We start from the raw sequence: 11,446 nt of genomic DNA on the forward strand, positions 1-11,446 counted from the left end.
TGGGAACTCTAATGAAAATCCTTACAAGCATCTAGATGAATTTCGTGAAATCTGTTCCACCATCCGCATCCATAATTTTGGGGATGATGCCCTCCGCTTAAGGCTTTTCTTGTTCTCTTTGAAGGATAAGGCCAAGTATTGGTTGAATTCCTTAGAGCCAAACTTGGTGACCAATTGGGCCACCATGCAGCATGAGTTCTTAAAAAAGTATTTCCTAATTGGGAAGACTAACCAGCTTAGGAGAGCAATCACTAGTTTCTCACAAGTGAATGGGGAACTATTTTTCGAGACCTGGGAGCGTTTTAGGAACCTCTTACGTAAATTCCCACATCACCAAGTCCTTAGGTGGCAATTGATTCAGACCTTCTATGAAGGATTAGCTTAGCAAGATAGGGCCATGGTGGATGCATCTTGTGGAGGTACTATCCTCACCAAGAATGAGAATGAGGCTTGGGTTCACTTCGAGAACCTCGCTGAAAATTCTCAGCAGCATGTTATTACTGTTCATAGACCATCTGAACCCTCCTCTTCCAAACCTAAGGGAGTCTTTGAGTTAGTCGCTGGCCATGACCTAGCGCCCATACTGCACACCATAGTTAGTTAAAAAGCTAGACCAGTTCTTGTCCTTAAGACATCAATATCAATATGTCACATGTGCAGATGTGTGTGCCATTTGTTCTGATCCTTCCCACACTTGTTATAATTGCCCCTATTCACCTCCCCAGCCTAAGCTTGTGCAGGAGGAAGTTAGTGCTACCCATAATTGGGATAATAGGCTATCCAATGACCTATATTCAAAAACATACAATTATGGCTGAAAATAGCATCCTAATTTCTCTTGGAAGCCACATGTTCCAGGTTTCCAATCTCAAAGACCTCAAATATCACCCACTACTCCACCTCTTCACCTATACCAAAATTCCTAGAATCCTCCCATTTCTAACCCTAGATCTTCACCCTTTTAGCAACCATCTCCTTCTCAGCCCAAATATGATTCTTTTTCGGAGATGGAGTTGAAAGCCCTCAAGGCATTTAGTAGCTACTTCACTCTCACTCCCAATCGATTGCCAATCTAGAAGCCACCATAGGGCAACTAGCAATCTCTTTGAGTAGGAGAGATGAGGATAAATTGCCGAGTCAGTCTCTAGTGAACCCTAAGGGCCAATATAGGGTAAATTGTGAGCCGGGTACAAGTCCTTCATCCTATAATGAACAAGCCTAGGTTATGACCGCTCTTTGAAGTGGTAGGGAGGTAAAAAATGAGGCTAGGGAGAAGTTAGACCAAGAAAAGGGTAGGGAGAAGACGAGGGAAGAAACTAATGATGAATCATGTTATCCTTCTTCTCCTAGTCCAGTAGCTGATACCGAGACACCTACTCTTTCCAAGGATGGAGCACTTCCCCATTATGTTCTTGCAGCTCCTTACCCTATAGCTCTTCATACACCTTTTAAATTTAAGAAGAAGACCACCACTGAGTCCATCATGGACACATTTAGACAAGTTTAGATCAACATCCCTCTCGCAGATGCTATTAAGCAAGTGTCTGCGTATGTCAAGTTCCTCAAGAACCTATGCACACAGAAGTGAAAATCGAGGGTGCATATGAACAAACAAATTAAGCTAGCTAGGCATATGAGCTCAAGTCTATTAGGTCATCTTCCTCCAAAGCTAAAAGACCCCGGTGCTCTAACCATCTCATGTGTAATCGGCGATTACACTATTGATAGGGCTTTTTTAGATTTAGGGGCGAGTGTGAACCTTCTTTCGTACTCGATCTTTACGAAATTCAACTTAGGAAAGCTGAAACCCACCTTAGTCACCTTGATTTTCACCGAATAATCAATAAAAAGGCCTCAAGGGTGATAGAGGACGTTTTGGTCAAGGTCGAGGAGTTCTACTATCGTGTTGACTTTATAGTCTTGGATATGGAACCATATAAGTCAACCAAGGACCCATTCCCTGTCCTATTAGGAAGACCATTCTTAGTCATGACTAATGCCTACATCCAATGTAGGACTGGGATTACGGACATGCCCTTTGGCAACATGCAGCTCCGGCTAAATGTATTCCATGCTTCCTAACATCCACCCAATGACGTCCAAGTCGTGGACATTGACATGATTGATGAATGTGTTGAGGAAGCGGCTCCCTCAATTATGTGGAGGGACCCTTTAGAGGATATACTTTAGTCTAAGAACCCCTCTATATCTGGCTTGGAGGATCCATATGAGCAGGTTGTGGATATTCATTATTTGGCCTCCAATTTAGAGGGACGACTATGGGTAAATGAGACCTGGTTTAATGAAGAAATGGAGGAAGAAACCCTTCTTACTGAACCAGGGTGAGTTCGGCACGAGCTTTCACCAAGTCTTGCTGAAGATGGTAAACTTAGCCCTTCTTGGAGGCAACCCGAATAATTCTCTTTCTTCTTTGTAGGTCCTTGGATTGTATAGTGTAGTGTAGTTGAGTCTGGCTGATGGCAATAAACTTAGCACTTTTGGGAGGCAACCCAAGTATTTTTCTTCTCCTCTTGAGTTATTAGGGTGTACATAGTAGTGTAAATAGGGTTTAGAGTCATTGGGATAGGTTTTAGGTAGTTAGGAATGTGACTAGGGTGCGACCAGCACGCACAGGTGGTAGTCTCGCCAAGGGTTGGGTTTTTAACTACCAAAAATAATATTTAAAAAAACCTAACTATTCCCAAGTTCAGTAGAAAGTGGGAAAGTCAAGTATCAATCCACGAGGATTAGAGTGCAGTTATCAACCGATTCCATATTTGTTTATTAAGGCCTTGTGTAAAATAAGTGCAAATATGGGATTTTTGAAGATTTTTTTTATCAACTACTTGAAAGCTTGTAAAATCTATGTTAACTTTGCTCCTACAAAGTAGTGCTTAGTTATGAATTTGATTTAGGATTTAGTGTGCATAGACTAAGTTCAGTCAGTTATCCATATCAGCCTAAACTATTCAAGGAGCCATTCAAGGGCATAGGGTAGCAAAGGTGCACCAACCATCCGGAGCACAGTCGGCAATCGGAGTATACCCTATAAAAACCAGGAGAACCTTTATGGAAAACCGTAGCCTTCCATGTATACCTGACTGAATCAATAGTGGTGTTATCCTATCTCTAAAACTTCACCACAATCAAGCAATAAATCAAAGCGAAAAAGGAAAGCATGTAAAGAAAGCAGAAAATAGAATGCATGTAAAAGATCAATCCACTTGCAACCGAGTGTCTATCACTAACACCAGAGAACACAATCGAATGATCAGCTAATCTACAAGGGAAGCATGTAAAAATTGCTTCTTACTGAAAACGAATCGTCTGTCACGAACGATCAAATATACAAGAAAAAAAAAAAACAAAAAAACAAACCAAGATAGGAATGTAAAGGAAAGCAAGTAAATTTATCCTAAGGTTGGATCTCAATGGCATTTTAGTTCTCTCACAAACCCAAAATCGGCCATATAGGAACCTAGAGAACATGTTCGTAGCTATTATTTATACCCATTAGGGTTTACAAAGTTTGGAATTCAAAAATGGAGACTTCTGCAAGTATATCACGACGCAAATCGTTGCCTTTGACAATGTTGCCCCCATGTTCTCCCTCCGTTGTGCCCTAGTCGAAGCTCCTGGTAAAGCAAGGATTTGAATTCATCTCCTCTCGACATAGTTGCACCATTGGGTCTTTATTGGTCGAGTTAATGGTCAAGGCTTGTAGGATCTTAGACTTCAAAAAATTTTCAGAACTCAACATAGTCGCTCATAGTGGTCTCTCTAATCGAAGTCTTGGTTGAGACTCTCAGTAATTCTGTCTAAGTTAGTTTCAGTCTCTGGACCTAGTTACCCCAGAGGGTTACTGTGTTGAGGGCTTGGTCAAACCTCGCAGTAGTTCTGCTTCAAGCTTGAACTTTGGAGTCTTTAGCTGTTGCCTTGGTCGCCCCTGAGTTAGCTATTTGCACTCTATGGTCGAACAAGATCTTTCTTTATTTGATGATTCGAGGCTTTAGGGACTTGGATGATCATCTGATTAGAGCTTTTAGGTCTTCCAAATTATCCCTTGGCTTCTTGTATTGCCTAACTCCTTGATTTTATTTTGTTTTCCATGATACACAGGCAAACCTTGTGTAACTTCACAACATGATAGCAAAGGGTTACATGCAAGATAAAAGAGGATAAAAAAAGCTAATTGAGGGCCTAAAATTCATGCCTTTTAGGGACTCATCACAACTCCCAACTTATACTTTCCTAGTTCTCGAGAAAGAAAAAACTAAAAACAATAAGAGAACGAATAAAATCCTATTTAACTCCTCTTTCGTAGGAAACACAGTTGCATTTACCACATGCAATAAGGCTATAAACCCTTAGGTTGTTCCTAGTGGACGAGTTGTAGTCTCGTGAGGATTTTCAGGGTAATACCCACAAACACCGGTTTAGGAAACATCAAATAAGATTGCATGCAATACAGTCATACCATTTTACATACAAGAATATAGCCTAGATACATATAGACCTTTTCATATATGACTCCACTATACACGCACTCCGTAGCAATTCACTTATGGAAATCTCAACAATGCAGAGCCATAAAAAAAACACAACTCACAGGGAATCAACCAGCGATTGCAATTCATAGTTAATATTATCATGTAAATTCAAGTATGGATAGGCCACATCATGAGGCATGTGTAAAGTGTATGATCTGTCACACTCGGAGTACCCTTGGACACCTATAAAATGATTTTCTTGACTTGGACTCACTAGTATACCCTCAAAATCACTCAAGAAAATGGGTTCACTCTCATATGTGAGGAAGAGCATCATGACCAAACATCCCATATATTTGAAGAACTAACGCTAAGAATATGGAGTGGACTACTCTCGTAGGAAAGGAATCCATCATATAATGAGGTGTCGAGTCCTTCGTCCTAGTATCTTCTCACCTACTCGCCACATCCAATCAAGACCACCCTAGATCAACATATTCATAAAGTAGGCATGAATACAACTCATATGCATCGGACAACCAAAGAAGTTTGCAGAGTCATGTGTTGTGTCCCTAGCTTGACCTTTTTATATTTAGAGCAGGTAACTATGTATTTTTTATTTCTTTTTATTTTATTCTACTCATTCTTTTTATCATTTTCTTTCATGGTTAGCTAGGAAAATTTTTGCCACTTTTTATGTCTTCATACCTCCAATGGAAGATTAAGCTTGAACAGGATTCCATGAACTAACATGCTCAACAGTACCTCACAAGGTGTCATAGTCGCCATAGTTATTCTCTCAATGCTCTCAAGGAACCCTTAGTGCTACAAATCACGTGTAAGTGCGTTTTTAGCCTTGTGAAGTACCATGTGAATAAAAGAGTTTACATAACCATATTAACATCAATGAATCACTAGTCAATCCACATAGAGTCTCAAATTAGTACATAGGCTATGTTTTGTGAAACTATGCACAAATAACTCACTACTTTGTTAGTGAGCATAATACCATCATATAATTGATAAGTCTATGCAAGTAACATCTAGGTAATAGAAAAGTATGTAAAGTGTATAATAGATGTTAACATGATAAAATACACAATGTTCACTAAAAAACACTGAAAATTTTGTCATTTTGTGTTTCAAGTGTATCATGTAATGTCTTTCTACCAGCTACCCCCAATTTAAAACTTCAATATCCACACTAAAGTGTGGAAAGAAAGAACTTCGAGAACGGGTGGGCCTCATCAGAATGTGTAGTCCTAGTGGCCTCTTCCGCAGCCAAAACATAACCAGATACAATTAGTGAAGTTGATGAAGGTAAGGTAGGAGATGACACCTGAGTAGGAGCTTGTGGGGCCAGCGTAGGTACCACTTAGAGGAACAGAGAAACAGTCCTACTTCTACAATACTGGTAGATGATGGGAGGTGGTTGGACCTAAAGAGGCACTAAGAGCCGTGGTATGTCAATCGAGAGAATTAGATCATTAGTTAGAGCTGGAACAGGTGGGACAGGAGCTGGAGGAAGTGGAGGCATGGGGCTTGGCTTTGTACTATCTCTCACTTCAGTAAACGGTAAGAGGGACTGAGCCTTGCCCTTGGTGGTGGCTGGTGGTAAGGTCTCTGTATGAAAGGCCTTCTCCCACTCACTAGAAGACTTAACCTCAATCTTAATCATCTGGCTTGCCCTTGGTGGTGGCTAATGGTAAGGTCTTGACGTGAAAGGCCTTCTCCCACTCGCTAAAAGACTTAACCTCAATCTTAATCATCGGGCTAGCCCTCTCATGCACCATCTATCTCTTTGGTACGTCCCCTACCTCCTATCACCTCACCAACGGGACACTCGCCAACCCATCTGTCTCCTGCTCCAAAGCAGCAGCGAATCCTGAAAGGGTAACTGACTCGACAGCCTACGGGAAGCTGACACAAAGAATCTCAAAGATAGCTCAAAAACTCTAGTGCATCTCTCCTCATGTCACTGCCATTTCAGAATGAAGGAGCTCAACATTATGGTGCTGACAGCCCAAGACGTCACTCGCCTGAGGCATAGAGGGGGGTGTTAGTGGAGATGGTGTTGCTACAGAAGGCGTTGCCTTAGAAGTTGTATTTGTCACCCTTTTCTTTTTCTTTGGAGCTCGATGAGGAGAGGGCATGGGTAATCATGCAAGCTCTTCCTTGGGGTAATAACAAAAATTTAGCATAATAAGTTTGGTCCTTGCTGCATCCTCAAAAGGTGCCCACCGATTAACTTTCAATTAGGTTGTAGCTACCAGCCACAAGCTCTAATGCCATGTCCTCTCAGTAGTGACTTCATCGATGGGAATATGTGCCTCTGGGTCGCTCAAATTAATCTTCAGCCTCTTCAATATGGCTATGATTAGCTGTGCATATGGAATAAGGGGTTTCCTTGATTCCCTAGATGGTTGGCCATCGACTGGCTTTGGTGCTGGTCTCGCCTCCTTTGGGTGCTTTACATTTTGCACATAGCACGTGATCATCTCATCCAAAATCATCTTAGGGATATTCAACTACATATTCTTGTAAACAATGTAAAGGGCCTAGATATGAATGCCACGCCACTTTGAAAGGTGGCTGGACGCATAGATGTTGCGTTGTAGAATCAAATCCCATAGGAGTAGGTAGTCTAGCACTCGGCTTCATGCTATGCATGTGTTATGCACCATATTACTGCAATCATAATACTAACCATGAAACATCTAGCGGATATTTTGGTGGACATCAGACGAATCTAGGTCCACCCATGGTATAGTATCAACCTCAAGATGGGACCATGCCCTATCAATCAAGGTGGGAGTAAGCTTAAACACCATGCCAAGAACCATAGATGTCCAAATTCCTCTCTGTGGGTTGTTTTGTATATTCTTGTAAAAGTATCGAACTAGCTCGGGATGGTAGGAAGTGGTTGGTGGGGTTATGTACTGGTAAATTTTCCTCATTTCGAGGATGTCAATGTAGCATTTCTTTCTTTTATGAACCCAAGTGTCATCTAGCCAGAATGTGTACATGGGTCTGAAATCATAATCATTCAAAGTTAGCTTTTGAACAATCTTCCCTTCTGCTTCTTTGCATACTCCGCCTAACTTGCCTGACCCTTCGATGGTGTTGGTATGGGTGGCATAGGTTCTGACCTTGAAGATGATAGTTCATCGCTCAATTAAACAGAGGCCTTCTTTTGTTTGGTAATGGCTTGAGAAGACTAAGTTTGCTTGGAAGTAGCCCTGGACGCTGATCGGTGAGGCATTTTTCGAAGCACTGGGGAGTGGGTGAATTGAAGTGGAAGGAATGCAAGATATATGACGAGCATGGGAAAGGAAAGAAAGATGAGCTGAGAGAATGGAAAGACCACTCGCTAGGAACCCTAAAAGCATTGCGAGCTAGGGCTAAGTACAAGGGTAAGTGCGACTGCAGCCATGACTCATTAGAGTAGTCGCTGGAGATTCATTGGGGCTCAAAAGATATAAACGAAGACTGGGAGACATGGTACGGAGTGAGTGCAACGGGGTTCGACTAAGAGGGAGGAAGTTTGGGTAGTGAAAAACAACGAGGGAAAAAGAGTTTTCACTGACTGAGTCGGTGAGTCAAACCTCTCAGTATTTTGAAAGTCCAAGAAATTTCATAGAATCGACCAAGTCGCTCTAAGGCAGATCTCGTCTCGCATATGGTCGAATCTCTTGGTACTTTAGAATCTCATAGGACTTTCAAGGGAATGACCAAGTCGCGCATGTGCATAGGGGTCGCACCTTAGTCATACTCCCAACTAACCTACAACCTAAAAACTTGAAAGGAAGAAAATAAAATACTTGGGTTGCCTCCTGGAAGCGCTAAGTTTACCATCTTCAGCCGGACTCAATAAATATCCCATTCAAACTCACTTGGGTTCGATATCAAGCATGTCTTCCCTTATTTCTTTTGTGAACCAGGTTTTACTTACCCCAAATGCTTCCCTTCAAGCTGGAGATTATGTCACGAATTGAAAGAATCTGCTCGTACGGGTCATCCGAGTCAGACATAGAGGGGCTCTCGAGCTGAAGTACCTCCTCTAAAGGGTTTCTCCACAAAATTAAGGAGATCATGTCCTCAACACATTCATCTATCATATCAACATCCATAGCTTGGACGTCCTCAGGGGGGTGTTGAGAAGCATTGAATACATTAAGTCGGAGCTGCATATTACCAAAGGATACGCCCATAATCCTTGACCTACATTGAATATAGGCATTTTTCGTGGCTAAGAAAAGTCATCCCTATTGGCCTAACTAGGGTTTTCAATCTTGTTTTGATGATAACAAATGAAGGATGTTTTAACCTGTCTTGTTAAGTGACTTTATTTCATGTCTAAGTAAAAGGACACTCATGGTTAATCATGGACGTAAGCTGGAAATCAAAGTCAATCAAGTCAAAGCATCTTATTATATTGAAGCAATGAACGACAAATGAAGAGCTAAAAGGCTAAGAAGGACTTGAAGTAAAGACTTTACCTCAAGAGGCTGCAAGACTTAGTGATTAAGGAGATCATGCTTAGAAGAACGTTTGTAAGTACTTCAAATTCATTACTATTTATATATGTCAAGCTCTTTAGGATAAGAAGACTTTGAAACCATTTCTTCTAAAACCCTTTGTTGACCTTATTGGTCACGCCCGGTTTTGATTATGAGAAATACTCATTGTATCTAATGAACGTTTGAGGTTTTGTGTAGGAATCAAAAATGATAAGATCAAGATGTGCACAAAGCAAGAAAAGCTTGAAGACCAAATCATATTCTTTGTAATATATTTATATTGGTCTGTCATAGTAATTAGGGCATTCGGTTTGTAATAAGCTCACGCACATCAAATGTATGATTTACTACGAAAGCTCAAACCGAACAATGAATAAGAGAGGACCGTAGAAAGACCTTAGGGTGCCTTTCGGTCGACCGACACCGAATTTTTTCGGTGCTCTCAAATTGGACCCCAAGTGACCTTAGGACACACACATATTCACATATATTTGTTAGGCACTTGAATAGGGATTGTTTGGGTCGATACGGGACCGAAATGCACACTTGGTGCACTTTCGATCGACCAGCCAATTCAGTTCAATTTGGCCCGGTCGACCGAAACCGGTCAGGGTCAACTATTTGACCCAGGCCCGATCGACCGAGCCCTTATAGGTCATTTGACCTCGGTCGACCGAACCACCTGGGAGTCAACAGTTTGACCTCCCGGTCAACCGACCAGATTTGTACTCCAACTACCTGGTCGACCGAGGGGTCTTGGGAGGATTCCCAACGGTCTGGTCGACCGAGCCATGCAGTTCAAAAAGGGCCGGTCGACCGAACCTCGAAGTTTTGGAAAATCGCCCTTGCCCGGTCGACCGGCCACTCAGTTCAAAATACCCCTGGTCGACCGAGCCACTTGAGTCCTGGTCAACCGAACAATTTCTGGTCGACCGGACCTCTCGGTGGTCTAATTTTTACGTGGTTAATATTTTTTAAACAGGGTTAAAATGCCTTAAACATCATTAAACTTTTCTAATAATACCGAATAGGTCCCCAACAGTCATATTTTCTCCCTTGCCTATATATACAAGTTTATTTGAGAAAATTAGTAAGACATTAGGATATCTAATTAAGAAAAATTCTCTGAAAATCCCAAAGTTTATAATACTCATTTATTGAGTCTCCAATACTTATTCTTACCAGATCTTCCACTCAAATATACTTTGTAAGTGTGATTTAAGTGTTGTTGTTTTCTAGGGTTGCTCTCCGAAGTGTGGTAGTTGTTTGTAACGATTTTAATTGAGAGCCAACCCAAGTATTCTTAGGGGACTTTGTTAATAAGTCTCTCTTAAGAAGACTTATATTAAACTTCCAAGTATTGCACACTCATTGCAATATCTTGTGTAGTTTGTATTTGTTTTTGGATTGCAAAATCTCTTCAAAACATTTCCAAATATCTTGTGGGATTTATCTTGATATAACTTTGAAAAGATATTTGTTTATGTGATATTGATCTTTGTTGCAATATTCATTGACCTACATATTGTTTGCTGGATACAAAGATTAGATATCTTTTGCAAACCAAACATATACATTACTAGAGCATAATACGATTGAGAAAATCCGCTCATTGTAATACATATATATTTTTTTTGGCTAGTATCTTTATATGAACATCTTGCCTGAATATCTTGTGATACAAAGACTGCTTGATTGACACTCTCACGTACGCATTACACGATAGTAAATTTATTTGAGAGTAGACATCATAAACCACACTGAGCTTACATATAGAATCATACTGTGGTGTTTGTTATTGCGCGCATCCGGGTACATATCTGCTTTACACGAAAGCACAATCACTGTACCATTTGATTGTAATACACTTTGGTTGTATTTTCAGGCACGGGCCTGAAGAGGGAGACTAGCCCTGGAATAGTCCCGGATTGGCTTAGACCTGGTTAGGAAAGCTAGGTGCGTCGTCCTGTTAAGGCGTGTAGGTTGAGGTCAGCCCAGCTAATTGACCTGGTTAAGGTTGAGGTCAGCCCTGTGTTAATTTGACCTAGTTGTAAACGGTGCCGCTCCACCCTTAAGTGAGCTATTAGTGGAATCCTCTAACTTGCGAGCTTGAGGTGGGGACGTAGGCACTGTTGGCCGAACCTCGATAACATATCGTGTGTTTATTTACATTTCTGCACTTTACATTTACCGCACGCGTATGTTATTACGTGAATGATGCGCTTAACTTAAATTTCCACATATCTTTTATATCTACGCATTTGGAATTATATAGACCAACCCTAGGTTGTTTTATACGAGTATTTTCTTTAACCTAGGTGATAAATTTGAAAATTCCAGTTCACCCCCCCTCTTGGGAATACACCAATTCTAACAATTGGTATCAGAGCCTCGTTGCACTTGACTTAAATGTTTTTGCAAAAAGATCGCAATGGC

The 11,446-nt window shown here is 41.1% G+C and overlaps 1 non-coding gene across 1 annotated transcript; it reads right to left on the minus strand.

The window, feature by feature from the left end:
• Positions 1–233: 233 nt before the first annotated feature.
• LOC131156833 (small nucleolar RNA R71) lies at positions 234–339 on the minus strand. Its single transcript, XR_009137103.1, has one exon. It is a non-coding gene; the product is annotated as a small nucleolar RNA R71 (small nucleolar RNA).
• Between the last annotated feature and the right edge of the window lie 11,107 nt (positions 340–11,446).

Source organism: Malania oleifera, chromosome 5 (genome assembly GCF_029873635.1).
Source record: "Malania oleifera isolate guangnan ecotype guangnan chromosome 5, ASM2987363v1, whole genome shotgun sequence".
NCBI classification, from domain to species: Eukaryota; Viridiplantae; Streptophyta; class Magnoliopsida; order Santalales; family Ximeniaceae; genus Malania; species Malania oleifera.